The 15,735-nt window shown below is 49.4% G+C and overlaps 47 non-coding genes across 47 annotated transcripts; all 47 read right to left on the bottom strand.

Annotated features, from left to right (window-relative positions):
* Window positions 1-15: 15 nt before the first annotated feature.
* On the bottom strand, window positions 16-134 carry LOC145084995 (5S ribosomal RNA). Its single transcript, XR_013699414.1, has one exon. It is a non-coding gene; the product is annotated as a 5S ribosomal RNA (ribosomal RNA).
* Window positions 135-351: 217 nt separating this feature from the next.
* Window positions 352-470, bottom strand: LOC145085304 (5S ribosomal RNA). Its single transcript, XR_013699709.1, has one exon. It is a non-coding gene; the product is annotated as a 5S ribosomal RNA (ribosomal RNA).
* Window positions 471-687: 217 nt separating this feature from the next.
* Window positions 688-806, bottom strand: LOC145083378 (5S ribosomal RNA). Its single transcript, XR_013697852.1, has one exon. It is a non-coding gene; the product is annotated as a 5S ribosomal RNA (ribosomal RNA).
* Window positions 807-1,022: 216 nt separating this feature from the next.
* On the bottom strand, window positions 1,023-1,141 carry LOC145084641 (5S ribosomal RNA). Its single transcript, XR_013699078.1, has one exon. It is a non-coding gene; the product is annotated as a 5S ribosomal RNA (ribosomal RNA).
* Window positions 1,142-1,358: 217 nt separating this feature from the next.
* On the bottom strand, window positions 1,359-1,477 carry LOC145085257 (5S ribosomal RNA). Its single transcript, XR_013699666.1, has one exon. It is a non-coding gene; the product is annotated as a 5S ribosomal RNA (ribosomal RNA).
* Window positions 1,478-1,693: 216 nt separating this feature from the next.
* Window positions 1,694-1,812, bottom strand: LOC145085470 (5S ribosomal RNA). Its single transcript, XR_013699868.1, has one exon. It is a non-coding gene; the product is annotated as a 5S ribosomal RNA (ribosomal RNA).
* A 216-nt stretch (window positions 1,813-2,028) lies between these two features.
* LOC145084642 (5S ribosomal RNA) lies at window positions 2,029-2,147 on the bottom strand. The gene has a single exon (XR_013699079.1). It is a non-coding gene; the product is annotated as a 5S ribosomal RNA (ribosomal RNA).
* Window positions 2,148-2,364: 217 nt separating this feature from the next.
* Window positions 2,365-2,483, bottom strand: LOC145083731 (5S ribosomal RNA). Its single transcript, XR_013698193.1, has one exon. It is a non-coding gene; the product is annotated as a 5S ribosomal RNA (ribosomal RNA).
* Window positions 2,484-2,700: 217 nt separating this feature from the next.
* LOC145083732 (5S ribosomal RNA) lies at window positions 2,701-2,819 on the bottom strand. Its single transcript, XR_013698194.1, has one exon. It is a non-coding gene; the product is annotated as a 5S ribosomal RNA (ribosomal RNA).
* Window positions 2,820-3,036: 217 nt separating this feature from the next.
* On the bottom strand, window positions 3,037-3,155 carry LOC145085365 (5S ribosomal RNA). Its single transcript, XR_013699766.1, has one exon. It is a non-coding gene; the product is annotated as a 5S ribosomal RNA (ribosomal RNA).
* A 218-nt stretch (window positions 3,156-3,373) lies between these two features.
* Window positions 3,374-3,492, bottom strand: LOC145084610 (5S ribosomal RNA). Its single transcript, XR_013699049.1, has one exon. It is a non-coding gene; the product is annotated as a 5S ribosomal RNA (ribosomal RNA).
* A 217-nt stretch (window positions 3,493-3,709) lies between these two features.
* LOC145084643 (5S ribosomal RNA) lies at window positions 3,710-3,828 on the bottom strand. The gene has a single exon (XR_013699080.1). It is a non-coding gene; the product is annotated as a 5S ribosomal RNA (ribosomal RNA).
* A 218-nt stretch (window positions 3,829-4,046) lies between these two features.
* On the bottom strand, window positions 4,047-4,165 carry LOC145078748 (5S ribosomal RNA). Its single transcript, XR_013694281.1, has one exon. It is a non-coding gene; the product is annotated as a 5S ribosomal RNA (ribosomal RNA).
* A 217-nt stretch (window positions 4,166-4,382) lies between these two features.
* LOC145084933 (5S ribosomal RNA) lies at window positions 4,383-4,501 on the bottom strand. The gene has a single exon (XR_013699355.1). It is a non-coding gene; the product is annotated as a 5S ribosomal RNA (ribosomal RNA).
* A 217-nt stretch (window positions 4,502-4,718) lies between these two features.
* Window positions 4,719-4,837, bottom strand: LOC145084644 (5S ribosomal RNA). Its single transcript, XR_013699081.1, has one exon. It is a non-coding gene; the product is annotated as a 5S ribosomal RNA (ribosomal RNA).
* A 218-nt stretch (window positions 4,838-5,055) lies between these two features.
* Window positions 5,056-5,174, bottom strand: LOC145085601 (5S ribosomal RNA). The gene has a single exon (XR_013699994.1). It is a non-coding gene; the product is annotated as a 5S ribosomal RNA (ribosomal RNA).
* Window positions 5,175-5,391: 217 nt separating this feature from the next.
* Window positions 5,392-5,510, bottom strand: LOC145080951 (5S ribosomal RNA). The gene has a single exon (XR_013695521.1). It is a non-coding gene; the product is annotated as a 5S ribosomal RNA (ribosomal RNA).
* A 216-nt stretch (window positions 5,511-5,726) lies between these two features.
* LOC145084645 (5S ribosomal RNA) lies at window positions 5,727-5,845 on the bottom strand. The gene has a single exon (XR_013699082.1). It is a non-coding gene; the product is annotated as a 5S ribosomal RNA (ribosomal RNA).
* A 217-nt stretch (window positions 5,846-6,062) lies between these two features.
* LOC145085413 (5S ribosomal RNA) lies at window positions 6,063-6,181 on the bottom strand. Its single transcript, XR_013699812.1, has one exon. It is a non-coding gene; the product is annotated as a 5S ribosomal RNA (ribosomal RNA).
* Window positions 6,182-6,398: 217 nt separating this feature from the next.
* Window positions 6,399-6,517, bottom strand: LOC145083280 (5S ribosomal RNA). The gene has a single exon (XR_013697758.1). It is a non-coding gene; the product is annotated as a 5S ribosomal RNA (ribosomal RNA).
* A 216-nt stretch (window positions 6,518-6,733) lies between these two features.
* On the bottom strand, window positions 6,734-6,852 carry LOC145085147 (5S ribosomal RNA). The gene has a single exon (XR_013699559.1). It is a non-coding gene; the product is annotated as a 5S ribosomal RNA (ribosomal RNA).
* A 217-nt stretch (window positions 6,853-7,069) lies between these two features.
* Window positions 7,070-7,188, bottom strand: LOC145085299 (5S ribosomal RNA). Its single transcript, XR_013699704.1, has one exon. It is a non-coding gene; the product is annotated as a 5S ribosomal RNA (ribosomal RNA).
* A 218-nt stretch (window positions 7,189-7,406) lies between these two features.
* On the bottom strand, window positions 7,407-7,525 carry LOC145083379 (5S ribosomal RNA). Its single transcript, XR_013697854.1, has one exon. It is a non-coding gene; the product is annotated as a 5S ribosomal RNA (ribosomal RNA).
* Window positions 7,526-7,742: 217 nt separating this feature from the next.
* LOC145083733 (5S ribosomal RNA) lies at window positions 7,743-7,861 on the bottom strand. Its single transcript, XR_013698195.1, has one exon. It is a non-coding gene; the product is annotated as a 5S ribosomal RNA (ribosomal RNA).
* Window positions 7,862-8,078: 217 nt separating this feature from the next.
* On the bottom strand, window positions 8,079-8,197 carry LOC145083858 (5S ribosomal RNA). The gene has a single exon (XR_013698316.1). It is a non-coding gene; the product is annotated as a 5S ribosomal RNA (ribosomal RNA).
* Window positions 8,198-8,413: 216 nt separating this feature from the next.
* Window positions 8,414-8,532, bottom strand: LOC145083380 (5S ribosomal RNA). The gene has a single exon (XR_013697855.1). It is a non-coding gene; the product is annotated as a 5S ribosomal RNA (ribosomal RNA).
* A 216-nt stretch (window positions 8,533-8,748) lies between these two features.
* On the bottom strand, window positions 8,749-8,867 carry LOC145084468 (5S ribosomal RNA). The gene has a single exon (XR_013698909.1). It is a non-coding gene; the product is annotated as a 5S ribosomal RNA (ribosomal RNA).
* Window positions 8,868-9,086: 219 nt separating this feature from the next.
* LOC145085148 (5S ribosomal RNA) lies at window positions 9,087-9,205 on the bottom strand. Its single transcript, XR_013699560.1, has one exon. It is a non-coding gene; the product is annotated as a 5S ribosomal RNA (ribosomal RNA).
* A 217-nt stretch (window positions 9,206-9,422) lies between these two features.
* Window positions 9,423-9,541, bottom strand: LOC145085324 (5S ribosomal RNA). The gene has a single exon (XR_013699728.1). It is a non-coding gene; the product is annotated as a 5S ribosomal RNA (ribosomal RNA).
* Window positions 9,542-9,758: 217 nt separating this feature from the next.
* Window positions 9,759-9,877, bottom strand: LOC145085267 (5S ribosomal RNA). Its single transcript, XR_013699674.1, has one exon. It is a non-coding gene; the product is annotated as a 5S ribosomal RNA (ribosomal RNA).
* A 311-nt stretch (window positions 9,878-10,188) lies between these two features.
* LOC145085700 (5S ribosomal RNA) lies at window positions 10,189-10,307 on the bottom strand. The gene has a single exon (XR_013700091.1). It is a non-coding gene; the product is annotated as a 5S ribosomal RNA (ribosomal RNA).
* Window positions 10,308-10,524: 217 nt separating this feature from the next.
* Window positions 10,525-10,643, bottom strand: LOC145085604 (5S ribosomal RNA). Its single transcript, XR_013699997.1, has one exon. It is a non-coding gene; the product is annotated as a 5S ribosomal RNA (ribosomal RNA).
* Window positions 10,644-10,743: 100 nt separating this feature from the next.
* Window positions 10,744-10,862, bottom strand: LOC145074699 (5S ribosomal RNA). Its single transcript, XR_013692020.1, has one exon. It is a non-coding gene; the product is annotated as a 5S ribosomal RNA (ribosomal RNA).
* A 215-nt stretch (window positions 10,863-11,077) lies between these two features.
* On the bottom strand, window positions 11,078-11,196 carry LOC145078600 (5S ribosomal RNA). The gene has a single exon (XR_013694139.1). It is a non-coding gene; the product is annotated as a 5S ribosomal RNA (ribosomal RNA).
* Window positions 11,197-11,413: 217 nt separating this feature from the next.
* On the bottom strand, window positions 11,414-11,532 carry LOC145078586 (5S ribosomal RNA). Its single transcript, XR_013694126.1, has one exon. It is a non-coding gene; the product is annotated as a 5S ribosomal RNA (ribosomal RNA).
* Window positions 11,533-11,748: 216 nt separating this feature from the next.
* LOC145077298 (5S ribosomal RNA) lies at window positions 11,749-11,867 on the bottom strand. The gene has a single exon (XR_013693084.1). It is a non-coding gene; the product is annotated as a 5S ribosomal RNA (ribosomal RNA).
* A 216-nt stretch (window positions 11,868-12,083) lies between these two features.
* LOC145078738 (5S ribosomal RNA) lies at window positions 12,084-12,202 on the bottom strand. The gene has a single exon (XR_013694271.1). It is a non-coding gene; the product is annotated as a 5S ribosomal RNA (ribosomal RNA).
* A 216-nt stretch (window positions 12,203-12,418) lies between these two features.
* On the bottom strand, window positions 12,419-12,537 carry LOC145076556 (5S ribosomal RNA). Its single transcript, XR_013692708.1, has one exon. It is a non-coding gene; the product is annotated as a 5S ribosomal RNA (ribosomal RNA).
* A 217-nt stretch (window positions 12,538-12,754) lies between these two features.
* On the bottom strand, window positions 12,755-12,873 carry LOC145085289 (5S ribosomal RNA). The gene has a single exon (XR_013699695.1). It is a non-coding gene; the product is annotated as a 5S ribosomal RNA (ribosomal RNA).
* A 217-nt stretch (window positions 12,874-13,090) lies between these two features.
* LOC145074088 (5S ribosomal RNA) lies at window positions 13,091-13,209 on the bottom strand. The gene has a single exon (XR_013691697.1). It is a non-coding gene; the product is annotated as a 5S ribosomal RNA (ribosomal RNA).
* Window positions 13,210-13,426: 217 nt separating this feature from the next.
* Window positions 13,427-13,545, bottom strand: LOC145078601 (5S ribosomal RNA). The gene has a single exon (XR_013694140.1). It is a non-coding gene; the product is annotated as a 5S ribosomal RNA (ribosomal RNA).
* Window positions 13,546-13,762: 217 nt separating this feature from the next.
* LOC145078587 (5S ribosomal RNA) lies at window positions 13,763-13,881 on the bottom strand. Its single transcript, XR_013694127.1, has one exon. It is a non-coding gene; the product is annotated as a 5S ribosomal RNA (ribosomal RNA).
* Window positions 13,882-14,097: 216 nt separating this feature from the next.
* On the bottom strand, window positions 14,098-14,216 carry LOC145077320 (5S ribosomal RNA). Its single transcript, XR_013693106.1, has one exon. It is a non-coding gene; the product is annotated as a 5S ribosomal RNA (ribosomal RNA).
* A 216-nt stretch (window positions 14,217-14,432) lies between these two features.
* Window positions 14,433-14,551, bottom strand: LOC145076506 (5S ribosomal RNA). Its single transcript, XR_013692697.1, has one exon. It is a non-coding gene; the product is annotated as a 5S ribosomal RNA (ribosomal RNA).
* Window positions 14,552-14,767: 216 nt separating this feature from the next.
* LOC145075886 (5S ribosomal RNA) lies at window positions 14,768-14,886 on the bottom strand. The gene has a single exon (XR_013692540.1). It is a non-coding gene; the product is annotated as a 5S ribosomal RNA (ribosomal RNA).
* Window positions 14,887-15,103: 217 nt separating this feature from the next.
* Window positions 15,104-15,222, bottom strand: LOC145085290 (5S ribosomal RNA). Its single transcript, XR_013699696.1, has one exon. It is a non-coding gene; the product is annotated as a 5S ribosomal RNA (ribosomal RNA).
* A 217-nt stretch (window positions 15,223-15,439) lies between these two features.
* Window positions 15,440-15,558, bottom strand: LOC145085612 (5S ribosomal RNA). Its single transcript, XR_013700005.1, has one exon. It is a non-coding gene; the product is annotated as a 5S ribosomal RNA (ribosomal RNA).
* Window positions 15,559-15,735: the final 177 nt, after the last annotated feature.

Consider the following 15,735-nt stretch of genomic DNA (forward strand, 5'->3'; position numbering starts at 1 on the left):
CGGGCAACGAAAAAGGGGGTGCAACACGAGGACTTCCCAGGGGGTCTGCCATCCTAGTACTACTCTCGCCCAAGCACGCTTAACTGCGGAGTTCTGATGGGATCCGGTGCAGTAGTGCTGGTATGATCGCACCCGAAATACTATCCATGCTTATTGTTTTTATGTCTTACAAGACGCAGAACCTCGTTTGCTTTCGTAGGCGAGACGTGGGACCCACGTGAGAGATCGGCTCCGTTCGGGAAACACGAAAACAATCAACATTGAACCGGAGGCCGCCCGAGCATCGACATAGGAAGAAAGAAAAAAAAAGGCACCTAAAACATAAAAAAACGCAGACGGGCAACGAAAAAGGGGGTGCAACACGAGGACTTCCCAGGGGTTCATCCATCCTAGTACTACTCTCGCCCAAGCACGCTTAACTGCGGAGTTCTGATGGGATCCGGTGCATTAGTGCTGGTATGATCGCACCCGAAATACTATCCATGCTTATTGTTTTTATGTCTTACAAGACGCAGAACCTCGTTTGCTTTCGTAGGCGAGGCGTGGGACCCACGTGAGGGATTGGCTCCGTTCGGGAAAGACGAAAACAATAAACATTGAACCGGAGGCCGCCCGAGCATCGACATAGGAAGAAAGAAAAAAAAAGGCACCTAAAACATAAAAAAACGCAGACGGGCAACGAAAAAGGGGGTGCAACACGAGGACTTCCTAGGGGGTCACCCATCCTAGTACTACTCTCGCCCAAGCACGCTTAACTGCGGAGTTCTGATGGGATCCGGTGCATTAGTGCTGGTATGATCGCACCCGAAATACTATCCATGCTTATTGTTTTTATTTCTTACAAGACGCAGAACCTCGTTTGCTTTCGTAGGCGAGGCGTGGGACCCACGTGAGGGGTCGGCTCCGTTCGGGAAACACGAAAACAATCAACATTGAACCGGAGGCCGCCCGAGCATCGACATAGGAAGAAAGAAAAAAAAGGCACCTAAAACATAAAAAAACGCAGACGGGCAACGAAAAAGGGGGTGCAACACGAGGACTTCCAAGGGGGTCACCCATCCTAGTACTACTCTCGCCCAAGCACGCTTAACTGCGGAGTTCTGATGGGATCCGGTGCAGTAGTGCTGGTATGATCGCACCCGAAATACTATCCATGCTTATTGTTTTTATGTCTTACAAGACGCAGAACCTCGTTTGCTTTCGTAGGCGAGACGTGGGACCCACGTGAGGGATCGGCTCCGTTCGGGAAACACGAAAACAATCAACATTGAACCGGAGGCCGCCCGAGCATCGACATAGGAAGAAAGAAAAAAAAAGGCACGTAAAACATAAAAAAACGCAGACGGGCAACGAAAAAGGGGGTGCAACACGAGGACTTCCAAGGGGGTCACCCATCCTAGTACTACTCTCGCCCAAGCACGCTTAACTGCGGAATTCTGATGGGATCCGGTGCAGTAGTGCTGGTATGATCGCACCCGAAATACTATCCATGCTTATTGTTTTATGTCTTACAATACGCAGAACCTCGTTTGCTTTCGTAGGCGAGGCGTGGGACCCACGTGAGGGATCGGCTCCGTTCAGGAAACACGAAAACAATCAACATTGAACCGGAGGCCGCCCGAGCATCGACATAGGAAGAAAGAAAAAAAAAGGCACCTAAAACATAAAAAAACGCAGACGGGCAACGAAAAAGGGGGTGCAACACGAGGACTTCCCAGGGGTTCATCCATCCTAGTACTACTCTCGCCCAAGCACGCTTAACTGCGGAGTTCTGATGGGATCCGGTGCAGTAGTGCTGGTATGATCGCACCCGAAATACTATCCATGCTTATTGTTTTTATGTCTTACAAGACGCAGAACCTCGTTCGCTTTCGTAGGCGAGGCGTGGGACCCACGTGAGGGATCGGCTCCGTTCGGGAAACACGAAAACAATCAACATTGAACCGGAGGCCGCCCGAGCATCGACATAGGAAGAAAGAGAAAAAAAGGCACCTAAAACATAAAAAAACGCAGACAGGCAACGAAAAGGGGGTGCAACACGAGGACTTCCAAGGGGGTCACCCATCCTAGTACTACTCTCGCCCAAGCACGCTTAACTGCGGAGTTCTGATGGGATCCGGTGCAGTAGTGCTGGTATGATCGCACCCGAAATACTATCCATGCTTATTGTTTTTATGTCTTACAAGACGCAGAACCTCGTTTGCTTTCGTAGGCGAGACGTGGGACCCACGTGAGAGATCGACTCCGTTCGGGAAACACGAAAACAATCAACATTGAACCGGAGGCCGCCCGAGCATCGACATAGGAAGAAAGAAAAAAAAAGGCACCTAAAACATAAAAAAACGTAGACGGGCAACGAAAAAGGGGGTGCAACACGAGGACTTCCCAGGGGGTCATCCATCCTAGTACTACTCTCGCCCAAGCACGCTTAACTGCGGAGTTCTGATGGGATCCGGTGCATTAGTGCTGGTATGATCGCACCCGAAATACTATCCATGCTTATTCTTTTTATGTCTTACAAGACGCAGAACCTCGTTTGCTTTCTTAGGCGAGGCGTGGGACCCACGTGAGGGATTGGCTCCGTTCGGGAAAGACGAAAACAATAAACATTGAACCGGAGGCCGCCCGAGCATCGACATAGGAAGAAAGAAAAAAAAAGGCACCTAAAACATAAAAAAACGCAGACGGGAAACGAAAAAGGGGGTGCAACACGAGGACTTCCCAGGGGGTCATCCATCCTAGTACTACTCTCGCCCAAGCACGCTTAACTGCGGAGTTCTGATGGGATCCGGTGCATTAGTGCTGGTATGATCGCACCCGAAATACTATCCATGCTTATTGTTTTTATGTCTTACAAGACGAAGAACCTCGTTTGCTTTCGTAGGCGAGGCGTGGGACCCACGTGAGGGATTGGCTCCGTTCGGGAAAGACGAAAACAATAAACATTGAACCGGAGGCCGCCCGAGCATCGACATAGGAAGAAAGAACAAAAAAGGCACCTGAAACATAAAAAAACGCAGACGGGCAACGAAAAATGGGGTGCAACACGAGGACTTCCCAGGGGGTCACCCATCCTAGTACTACTCTCGCCCAAGCACACTTAACTGCGGAGTTCTGATAGGATCCGGTGCATTAGTGCGGGTATTATCGCACCCGAAATACTATCCATGCTTATTGTTTTTATGTCTTACAAGATGCAGAACCTCGTTTGCTTTCGTAGGCGAGGCGTGGGACACACGTGAGGGATCGGCTCCGTTCGGGAAACACGAAAACAATCAACATTGAACCGGAGGCCGCCCGAGCATCGACATAGGAAGAAAGAAAAAAAAAGGCACCTAAAACATAAAAAAAACGCAGACAGGCAACGAAAAAGGGGGTGCAACACGAGGACTTCCCAGGGGGTCTGCCATCCTAGTACTACTCTCGCCCAAGCACGCTTAACTGCGGAGTTCTGATGGGATCCGGTGCATTAGTGCTGGTATGATCGCACCCGAAATACTATCCATGCTTATTGTTTTTATGTCTTACAAGACGCAGAACCTCGTTCGCTTTCGTAGGCGAGGCGTGGGACCCACGTGAAGGGTCGGCTCCGTTCGGGAAACACGAAAACAATCAACATTGAACCGGAGGCCGCTCGAGAATCGACATAGGAAGAAAGAAAAAAAAAGGCACCTAAAACATCAAAAAACGCAGACGGGCAACGAAAAAGGGGGTGCAACACGAGGACTTCCAAGGGGGTCACCCATCCTAGTACTACTCTCGCCCAAGCACGCTTAACTGCGGAGTTCTGATGGGATCCGGTGCAGTAGTGCTGGTATGATCGCACCCGAAATACTATCCATGCTTATTGTTTTTATGTCTTACAAGACGCAGAACCTCGTTTGCTTTCGTAGGCGAGACGTGGGACCCACGTGAGAGATCGGCTCCGTTCGGGAAACACGAAAACAATCAACATTGAACCGGAGGCCGCCCGAGCATCGACATAGGAAGAAAGAAAAAAAAAAGGCACCTAAAACATAAAAAAACGCAGACGGGCAACGAAAAAGGGGGTGCAACATGAGGACTTCCCAGGGGTTCATCCATCCTAGTACTACTCTCGCCCAAGCACGCTTAACTGCGGAGTTCTGATGGGATCCGGTGCATTAGTGTTGGTATTATCGCACCCGAAATACTATCCATGCTTATTGTTTTTATGTCTTACAAGATGCAGAACCTCGTTTGCTTTCGTAGGCGAGGCGTGGGACCCACGTGAGGGATTGGCTCCGTTCGGGAAAGACGAAAACAATAAACATTGAACCGGAGGCCGCCCGAGCATCGACATAGGAAGAAAGAAAAAAAAAGGCACCTAAAACATAAAAAAACGCAGACGGGCAACGAAAAAGGGGGTGCAACACGAGGACTTCCCAGGGGGTCACCCATCCTAGTACTACTCTCGCCCAAGCACGCTTAACAGCGGAGTTCTGATGGGATCCGGTGCATTAGTGCTGGTATGATCGCACCTGAAATACTATCCATGCTTATTGTTTTTATTTCTTACAAGATGCAGAACCTCGTTCGCTTTCGTAGGCGAGGCGTGGGACCCACGTGAGGGGTCGGCTCCGTTCGGGAAACACGAAAACAATCAACATTGAACCGGAGGCCGCTCGAGCATCGACATAGGAAGAAAGAAAAAAAAAGGCACCTAAAACATCAAAAAACGCAGACGGGCAACGAAAAAGGGGGTGCAACACGAGGACTTCCAAGGGGGTCACCCATCCTAGTACTACTCTCGCCCAAGCACGCTTAACTGCGGAGTTCTGATGGGATCCGGTGCAGTAGTGCTGGTATGATCGCACCCGAAATACTATCCATGCTTATTGTTTTTATGTCTTACAAGACGCAGAACCTCGTTTGCTTTCGTAGGCGAGACGTGGGACCCACGTGAGAGATCGGCTCCGTTCGGGAAACACGAAAACAATCAACATTGAACCGGAGGCCGCCCGAGCATCGACATAGGAAGAAAGAAAAAAAAAAGGCACCTAAAACATAAAAAAACGCAGACGGGCAACGAAAAAGGGGGTGCAACACGAGGACTTCGCAGGGGTTCATCCATCCTAGTACTACTCTCGCCCAAGCACGCTTAACTGCGGAGTTCTGATGGGATCCGGTGCATTAGTGCTGGTATGATCGCACCCGAAATACTATCCATGCTTATTGTTTTTATGTCTTACAAGACACAGAACCTCGTTTGCTTTCGTAGGCGAGGCGTGGGACCCACGTGAGGGATTGGCTCCGTTCGGGAAAGACGAAAACAATAAACATTGAACCGGAGGCCGCCCGAGCATCGACATAGGAAGAAAGAAAAAAAAACGGACCTAAAACATCAAAAAACGCAGACGGGCAACGAAAAAGGGGGTGCAACACGAGGACTTCCCAGGGGGTCACCCATCCTAGTACTACTCTCGCCCAAGCACGCTTAACTGCGGAGTTCTGATGGGATCCGGTGCATTAGTGCTGGTATGATCGCACCCGAAATACTATCCATGCTTATTGTTTTTATTTCTTACAAGACGCAGAACCTCGTTTGCTTTCGTAGGCGAGGCGTGGGACCCACGTGAGGGGTCGGCTCCGTTCGGGAAACACGAAAACAATCAACATTGAACCGGAGGCCGCCCGAGCATCGACATAGGAAGAAAGAAAAAAAAGGCACCGAAAACATAAAAAAACGCAGACGGGCAACGAAAAAGGGGGTGCAACACGAGGACTTCCAAGGGGGTCACCCATCCTAGTACTACTCTCGCCCAAGCACGCTTAACTGCGGAGTTCTGATGGGATCCGGTGCAGTAGTGCTGGTATGATCGCACCCGAAATACTATCCATGCTTATTGTTTTTATGTCTTACAAGACGCAGAACCTCGTTTGCTTTCGTAGGCGAGGCGTGGGACCCACGTGAGGGATCGGCGCCGTTCGGGAAACACGAAAACAATCAACATTGAACCGGTGGCCGCCCGAGCATCGACATAGGAAGAAAGAACAAAAAAGGCACCTAAAACATAAAAAAACGCAGACGGGCAACGAAAAAGGGGGTGCAACACGAGGACTTCCCAGGGGGTCACCCATCCTAGTACTACTCTCGCCCAAGCGCGCTTAACTGCGGAGTTCTGATAGGATCCGGTGCATTAGTGCTGGTATTATCGCACCCGAAATACTATCCATGCTTATTGTTTTTATGTCTTACAAGATGCAGAACCTCGTTTGCTTTCGTAGGCGAGGCGTGGGACCCACGTGAGGGATCGGCTTCGTTCGGGAAACACGAAAACAATCAACATTGAACCGGAGGCCGCCCGAGCATCGACATAGGAAGAAAGAAAAAAAAAGGCACGTAAAACATAAAAAAACGCAGACGAGCAACGAAAAAGGGGGTGCAACACGAGGACTTCCCACGGGGTCACCCATCCTAGTACTACTCTCGCCCAAGCACGCTTAACTGCGGAGTTCTAATGGGATCCGGTGCATTAGTGCTGGTATGATCGCACCCGAAATACTATCCATGCTTATTGTTTTATGTCTTACAAGACGCAGAACCTCGTTTGCTTTCGTAGGCGAGGCGTGGGACCCACGTGAGCGATCGGCTCCGTTCGGGAAACATGAAAACAATCAACATTGAACCGGAGGCCGCCCGAGCATCGACATAGGAAGAAAGAAAAAAAAAGGCACCTAAAACATAAAAAAACGCAGACGGGCATCGAAAAAGGGGGTGCAACACGAGGACTTCCTAGGGGGTCACCCATCCTAGTACTACTATCGCCCAAGCACGCTTAACTGCGGAGTTCTGATGGGATCCGGTGCATTAGTGCTGGTATGATCGCACCCGAAATACTATCCATGCTTATTGTTTTTATGTCTTACAAGACACAGAACCTTGTTCGCTTTCGTAGGCGAGGCGTGGGACCCACGTGAGGGGTCGGCTCCGTTCGGGAAACACGAAAACAATCAACATGGAACCGGAGGCCGCCCGAGCATCGACATAGGAAGAAAGAAAAAAAAAGGCACCTAAAACATAAAAAAACGCAGACAGACAACGAAAAAGGGGGTGCAACACGAGGACTTCCAAGGGGGTCACCCATCCTAGTACTACTTTCGCCCAAGCACGCTTAACTGCGGAGTTCTGATGGGATCCGGTGCAGTAGTGCTGGTATGATCGCACCCGAAATACTATCCATGCTTATTGTTTTTGTGTCTTACAAGACGCAGAACCTCGTTTGCTTTCGTAGGCGAGGCGTGGGACCCACGTGAGGGATCGGCTCCGTTCCGGAAACACGAAAACAATCAACATTGAACCGGAGGCCGCCCGAGCATCGACATAGGAAGAAAGAAAAAAAAAAGGCACGTAAAACATAAAAAAACGCAGACGGGCAACGAAAAAGGGGGTGCAACACGAGGACTTCCTAGGGGGTCACCCATCCTAGTACTACTCTCGCCCAAGCACGCTTAACTGCGGAGTTCTGATGGGATCCGGTGCATTAGTGCTGGTATGATCGCACCCGAAATACTATCCATGCTTATTGTTTTTATGTCTTACAAGACGCAGAACCTCTTTTGCTTTCGTAGGCGAGACGTGGGACCCACGTGAGGGATCGGCTCCGTTCGGGAAACACGAAAACAATCAACATTGAACCGGAGGCCGCCCGAGCATCGACATAGGAAGAAAGAAAAAAAAAGGCACCTAAAACATAAAAAAACGCAGACGGGCAACGAAAAAGGGGGTGCAACACGAGGACTTCCCAGGGGGTCATCCATCCTAGTACTACTCTCGCCCAAGCACGCTTAACTGCGGAGTTCTGATGGGATCCGGTGCATTAGTGCTGGTATGATCGCACCCGAAAGACTATCCATGCTTATTGTTTTTATGTCTTACAAGACGCAGAACCTCGTTTGATTTCGTAGGCGAGGCGTGGGACCCACGTGAGGGATTGGCTCCGTTCGGGAAAGACGAAAACAATAAACATTGAACCGGAGGCCGCCCGAGCATCGACATAGGAAGAATGAAAAAAAAAGGCACCTAAAACATAAAAAAACGCAGACGGGCAACGAAAAAGGGGGTGCAACACGAGAACTTCCCAGTGGGTCACCCATCCTAGTACTACTCTCGCCCAAGCACGCTTAACTGCGGAGTTCTGATGGGATCCGGTGCATTAGTGCTGGTATGATCACACCCGAAATACTATCCATGCTTATTGTTTTTATGTCTTACAAGACGCAGAACCTCGTTTGCTTTCGTAGGCGAGGCGTGGGACCCACGTGAGGGGTCGGCTCCGTTCGGGAAACACGAAAACAATCAACATTGAACCGGAGGCCGCCCGAGCATCGACATAGGAAAAAAGAAAAAAAAAGGCCCCTAAAACATAAAAAAACGCAGACGGGCAACGAAAAAGGGGTGCAACACGAGGACTTCCTAGGGGGTCACCCATCCTAGTACTACTCTCGCCCAAGCACGCTTAACTGCGGAGTTCTGATGGGATCCGGTGCATTAGTGCTGGTATGATCGCACCCGAAATACTATCCATGCTTATTGTTTTTATGTCTTACAAGACGCAGAATCTCGTTTGCTTTCGTAGGCGAGGCGTGGGACCCACGTGACGGATTGCTCCGTTCGGGAAAGACGAAAACAATAAACATTGAACCGGAGGCGGCCCGAGCATCGACATAGGAAGAAAGAAAAAAAAAGGCACCTAAAACATAAAAAAACGCAGACGGGCAACGAAAAAGGGGGTGCAACACGAGGACTTCCTAGGGGGTCACCCATCCTAGTACTACTCTCGCCCAAGCACGCTTAACTGCGGAGTTCTGATGGGATCCGGTGCATTAGTGCTGGTATGATCACACCCGAAATACTATCCATGCTTATTGTTTTTATGTCTTATAAGACGCAGAACCTCGTTTGCTTTCGTAGGCGAGGTGTGGGACCCACGTGAGGGGTCGGCTCCGTTCGGGAAACACGAAAACAATCAACATGGAACCGGAGGCCGCCCGAGCATCGACATAGGAAGAAAGAAAAAAAAAAAGGCACCTAAAACATAAAAAAACGCAGACAGGCAACGAAAAAGGGGGTGCAACACGAGGACTTCCAAGGGGGTCACCCATCCTAGTACTACTCTCGCCCAAGCACGATTAACTGCGGAGTTCTGATGGGATCCGGTGCAGTAGTGCTGGTATGATCGCACCCGAAATACTATCCATGCTTATTGTTTTTAAGTCTTACAAGACGCAGAACCTCGTTTGCTTTCGTAGGCGAGGCATGGGACCCACGTGAGGGGTCGGCTCCGTTCGTGAAACACGAAAACAATCAACATTGAACCGGAGGCCGCCCGAGCATCGACATAGGAAGAAAGAAAAAAAAAGGCACCTAAAACATAAAAAAACGCAGACGGGCAACGAAAAAGGGGGTGCAACACGAGGACTTCCTAGGGGGTCACCCATCCTAGTACTACTGTCGCCCAAGCACGCTTAACTGCGGAGTTCTGATGGGATCCGGTGCATTAGTGCTGGTATGATCGCACCCGAAATACTATCCATGCTTATTGTTTTTATGTCTTACAAGACGCAGAACCTCGTTTGCTTTCGTAGGCGAGGCGTGTGACGCACGTGAGGGATCGCCTCCGTTCGGGAAAGACGAAAACAATAAACATTGAACCGGAGGCCGCCCGAGCATCGACATAGGAAGAAAGAAAAAAAAAGGCACCTAAAACATAAAAAAACGCAGACGGGCAACGAAAAAGGGGTTGCAACACGAGGACTTCCCAGGGGGTCACCCATCCTAGTACTACTCTCGCCCAAGCACGCTTAACTGCGGAGTTCTGATGGGAGCCGGTGCATTAGTGCTGGTATGATCGCACCCGAAATACTATCCATGCTTATTGTTTTTATGTCTTACAAGACGCAGAACCTCGTTTGCTTTCGTAGACGAGGCGTGGGACCCACGTGAGGGGTCGGCTCCGTTCGGGAAACACGAAAACAATCAACATGAGCGATCGGAACCGGTGCATTAGTGCTGGTATGCGAGGCGTGGGACCCACATGAGCGATCGGCTCCGTTCGGGAAACACGAAAACAATCATCATCGAACCGGAGGCCGCCCGAGCATAGACATAGCAAGAAAGAAAAAAAACGCACCTAAAACATAAAAAAACGCAGACGGGCAACGAAAAAGGGGGTGCAACACGAGGACTTCCCAAGGGGTCATCCATCTTAGTAATACTCTCGCCCAAGCACGCTTAACTGCGGAGTTCTGATGGGATCCGGTGCATTAGTGCTGGTATGATCGCATCCGAAATACTATCCATGCTTATTGTTTTTATGTCATACAAGACGCAGAACCTCGTTTGTTTTCGTACGCGAGGCGTGGGACCCACGTGAGGGATCGGCTCCGTTCGGGAAACACGAAAACAATCAACATTGAACCGGAGGCCGCCCGAGCATAGACATAGCAAGAAAGAAACAAAAACGCACCTAAAACATAAAAAAACGCAAACGGGCAACGAAAAAGGGGGTGCAACACGAGGACTTCCCAGGGGGTCACCCATCCTAGAACTACTCTAGCCCAAGCACGCTTAACTGCGGAGTTCTGATGGGATCCGGTGCATTAGTGCTGGTATGATCGCACCAGAAATACTATCCATGCTTATTGTTTTTATGTTTCACAAGACGCAGAAAGAAACAAAAACGCACCTAAAACACAAAAAAACGCAAACGGGCAACGAAAAAGGGGGTGAAACACGAGGAATTCCCAGGGGGTAACCCATCCTAGTACTACTCTAGCCCAGGCACGCTTAACTGCGGAGTTCTGATGGGATCCGGTGCATTAGTGCTAGTATGATCGCACCCGAAATACTATCCATGCTTATTCTTTTTATGTCATACAAGATGCAGAACGTCGTTTGTTTTCGTACGCGAGGCGTGGGACCCACGTGAGCGATCGGCTCCGTTCGGGAAACACGAAAACAATCATCATCGAACCGGAGGCCGCCCGAGCATAGACATAGCAAGAAAGAAAAAAAACGCACCTAAAACATAAAAAAACGCAGACGGGCAACGAAAAAGGGGTGCAACACGAGGACTTCCGAGGGGGTCACCCATCCTAGTTCTACTCTCGCCCAAACACGCTTAACTGCGAAGTTCTGATGGGATCCGATGCATTAGTGCTGGTATGATCGCACCCGAAATACTATCCATGCTTATTCTTTTTATGTCATACAAGACGCAGAACCTCGTTTGTTTTCGTACACGAGGCATGGGACCCACGTGAGGGATCGGCTCCGTTTGGGAAAGACGAAAACAATCAACATCGAACCGGATGCCGCCCGAGCATAGACATAGCAAGAAAGAAAAAAAAACGCACCTAAAACATAAAAAAACGCAGACGGGCAACGAAAAAGGGGGTGCAATACGAGGACTTCCCAGGGGGTCACCCATCCTAGTGCTACTCTCGCCCAAGGACGCTTAACAGCGGAGTTCTGATGGAATCTGGTGCATTAGTGCTGGTATGATCGCACCCTAAATACTATCCTTGATTATTGTTTTTATGTCATACAAGACGCAGAACCTCGTTTGCTTTCGTACGCGAGGCGTGGGACCCAAGCGAGGGATCAGCTCCATTCTGGATAACACGAAAACAATCAACATTGAACCGGAGGCCGCCCGAGCATAGACATAGCAAGAAAGAAAAAAAACGCACCTAAAACATAAAAAACGCAGACGTGCAACGAAAAAGGGGGTGCAACACGAGGACTTCCCAGGGGGTCACCCATCCTAGTTCTACTATCGCCCAAGCACGCTTAACTGCGAAGTTCTGATGGGATCCGGTGCATTAGTGCTAGTATGATCGCACCCGAAGTACTATCCATGCTTATTCTTTTTATGTCATACAAGACGCAGAACGTCGTTTATTTTCGTACGCGAGACGTGGGACCCACGTGAGGGATCGGCTCCGTTCGGGAAACACGAAAACAATCATCATCGAACCGGAGGCCGCCCGAGCATAGACATAGCAAGAAAGAAAAAAAACGCACCTAAAACATAAAAAAACGCAGACGGGCAACGAAAAAGGGGGTGCAACACGACGACTTCCCAAGGGGTCACCCATCCTAGTACTACTCTAGCCCAAGCACGCTTAGCTGCGGAGTTCTGATGGGAACCGGTGCATTAGTGCTGGTATGATCGCACTAGAATTACTATACATGTTTATTGTTTTTATGTCTTACAAGACGTAGAACCTCGCTTGCTTTCGTATGCGAGGCGTGTGACCCACATGAGCGATCGGCTCCGTTCGGGAAACACGAAAACAATCATCATCGAATCGGAGGCCGCCCGAGCATAGACATAGCAAGAAAGAAAAAAAACGCACCTAAAACATAAAAAAACGCAGACGGGCAACGAAAAAGGGGGTGCAACACGAGGACTTCCCAAGGGGTCATCCATCTTAGTAATACTCTCGCCCAAGCACGCTTAAATGCGGAGTTCTGATGGGATCCGGTGCATTAGTGCTGGTATGATCGCATCCGAAATACTATCCATGCTTATTGTTTTTATGTCATACAAGACGCAGAACCTCGTTTGTTTTCGTACGCGAGGTGTGGGACCCACGTGAGGGATCGGCTCCGTTCAGGAAACACGAAAACAATCAACATTGAACCGGAGGCCGCCCGAGCATAGACATAGCAAGAAAGAAACAAAAACGCACCTAAAACATAAAGAAACGCAAACGGGCAACGAAAAAGGGGGTGCAACACGAGGACTTCCCAGGGGGTCACCCATCCTAGAACTACTCTAGCCCAAGCACGCTTAACTGCGGAGTTCTGATGGGATCCGGTGCATTAGTGCTGGTATGATCGCACCCGAAATACTATCCATGCTTATTCTTTTTATGTCATACAAGACGCAGGACCTCGTTTGTTTTCGTACGCGAGGAGATAGACCCACGTGAGGGATCGGCTCCGTTCGGGAAACACGAAAACAATCAACATCGAACCGGAGGCCGCCCGAGCGTAGACATAGCAAGAAAGAAAAAAAAACACACCTAAAACATAAAAAAACGCAGACGGGCAACGAAAAAGGGGGTGCAACACGAGGACTTCCCAGGGGGTCATCCATCTTAGTAATACTCTCACCCAAGCACGCTTAACTGCGGAGTTCTGATGGGATCCGGTGCATTAGTGCTGGTATGATCGCATCCGAAATACTATTCATGCTTATTGTTATTATGTCATACAAGACGCAGAACCTCGTTTGTATTCGTACGCGAGGCGTGGGACCCACGTGAGGGATCGGCTCCGTTCGGGAAACACGAAAACAATCAACATTGAACTGGAGGCCGCCCGAGCATAGACATAGCAAGAAAGAAACAAAAACGCACCTAAAACCTAAAAAAACGCAAACGGGCAACGAAAAAGGGGGTGCAACACGAGGACTTCCGAGGGGGTCACCCATCCTAGTTCTACTCTCGCCCAAACACGCTTAACTGCGAAGTTCTGATGGGATCCGATGCATTAGTGCTGGTATGATCGCACCCGAAATACTATCCATGCTTATTCTTTTTATGTCATACAAGACGCAGAACCTCGTTTGTTTTCGTACACGAGGCATGGGACCCACGTGAGGGATCGGCTCCGTTTGGGAAAGACGAAAACAATCAACATCGAACCGGATGCCGCCCGAGCATAGACATAGCAAGAAAGAAAAAAAAACGCACCTAAAACATAAAAAAACGCAGACGGGCAACGAAAAAGGGGGTGCAATACGAGGACTTCCCAGGGGGTCACCCATCCTAGTGCTACTCTCGCCCAAGGACGCTTAACAGCGGAGTTCTGATGGAATCTGGTGCATTAGTGCTGGTATGATCGCACCCTAAATACTATCCATGATTATTGTTTTTATGTCATACAAGACGCAGAACCTCGTTTACTTTCGTACGCGAGGCGTGGGACCCAAGCGAGGGATCAACTCCATTCTGGATAACACGAAAACAATCAACATTGAACCGGAGGCCGCCCGAGCATAGACATAGCAAGAAAGAAAAAAAACGCACCTAAAACATAAAAAACGCAGACGTGCAACGAAAAAGGGGGTGCAACACGAGGACTTCCCAGGGGGTCACCCATCCTAGTTCTACTATCGCCCAAGCACGCTTAACTGCGAAGTTCTGATGGGATCCGGTGCATTAGTGCTAGTATGATCGCACCCGAAGTACTATCCATGCTTATTCTTTTTATGTCATACAAGACGCAGAACGTCGTTTATTTTCGTACGCGAGGCGTGGGACCCACGTGAGGGATCGGCTCCGTTCGGGAAACACGAAAACAATCATCATCGAACCGGAGGCCGCCCGAGCATAGACATAGCAAGAAAGAAAAAAAACGCACCTAAAACATAAAAAAACGCAGACGGGCAACGAAAAAGGGGGTGCAACACGAGGACTTCCCAAGGGGTCACCCATCCTAGTACTACTCTAGCCCAAGCACGCTTAGCTGCGGAGATCTGATGGGAACCGGTGCATTAGTGCTGGTATGATCGCACTAGAATTACTATACATGTTTATTGTTTTTATGTCTTACAAGACGTAGAACCTCGCTTGCTTTCGTATGCGAGGCGTGTGACCCACATGAGCGATCGGCTCCGTTCGGGAAACACGAAAACAATCATCATCGAATCGGAGGCCGCCCGAGCATAGACATAGCAAGAAAGAAAAAAAACGCACCTAAAACATAAAAAAACGCAGAGGGGCAACGAAAAAGGGGGTGCAACACGAGGACTTCCCAAGGGGTCATCCATCTTAGTAATACTCTCGCCCAAGCACGCTTAATTGCGGAGTTCTGATGGGATCCGGTGCATTAGTGCTGGTATGATCGCATCCGAAATACTATCCATGCTTATTGTTTTTATGTCATACAAGACGCAGAACCTCGTTTGTTTTCGTACGCGAGGTGTGGGACCCACGTGAGGGATCGGCTCCGTTCAGGAAACACGAAAACAATCAACATTGAACCGGAGGCCGCCCGAGCATAGACATAGCAAGAAAGAAACAAAAACGCACCTAAAACATAAAGAAACGCAAACGGGCAACGAAAAAGGGGGTGCAACACGAGGACTTCCCAGGGGGTCACCCATCCTAGAACTACTCTAGCCCAAGCACGCTTAACTGCGGAGTTCTGATGGGATCCGGTGCATTAGTGCTGGTATGATCGCACCCGAAATACTATCCATGCTTATTCTTTTTATGTCATACAAGACGCAGGACCTCGTTTGTTTTCGTACGCGAGGAGATAGACCCACGTGAGGGATCGGCTCCGTTCGGGAAACACGAAAACAATCAACATCGAACCGGAGGCCGCCCGAGCGTAGACATAGCAAGAAAGAAAAAAAAACACACCTAAAACATAAAAAAACGCAGACGGGCAACGAAAAAGGGGGTGCAACACGAGGACTTCCCAGGGGGTCATCCATCTTAGTAATACTCTCGCCCAAGCACGCTTAACTGCGGAGTTCTGATGGGATCCGGTGCATTAGTGCTGGTATGATCGCATCCGAAATACTATCCATGCTTATTGTTTTTATGTCATACAAGACGCAGAACCTCGTTTGTATTCGTACGCGAGGCGTGGGACCCACGTGAGGGATCGGCTCCGTTCGGGAAACACGAAAACAATCAACATTGAACCGGAGGCCGCCCGAGCATAGACATAGCAAGAAAGAAACAAAAACG

The sequence above is a fragment of the Lactuca serriola genome, chromosome 1 (assembly GCF_051521515.1).
Source record: "Lactuca serriola cultivar US96UC23 chromosome 1, Lser_US96UC23_V15, whole genome shotgun sequence".
NCBI lineage: Eukaryota > Viridiplantae > Streptophyta > Magnoliopsida > Asterales > Asteraceae > Lactuca > Lactuca serriola.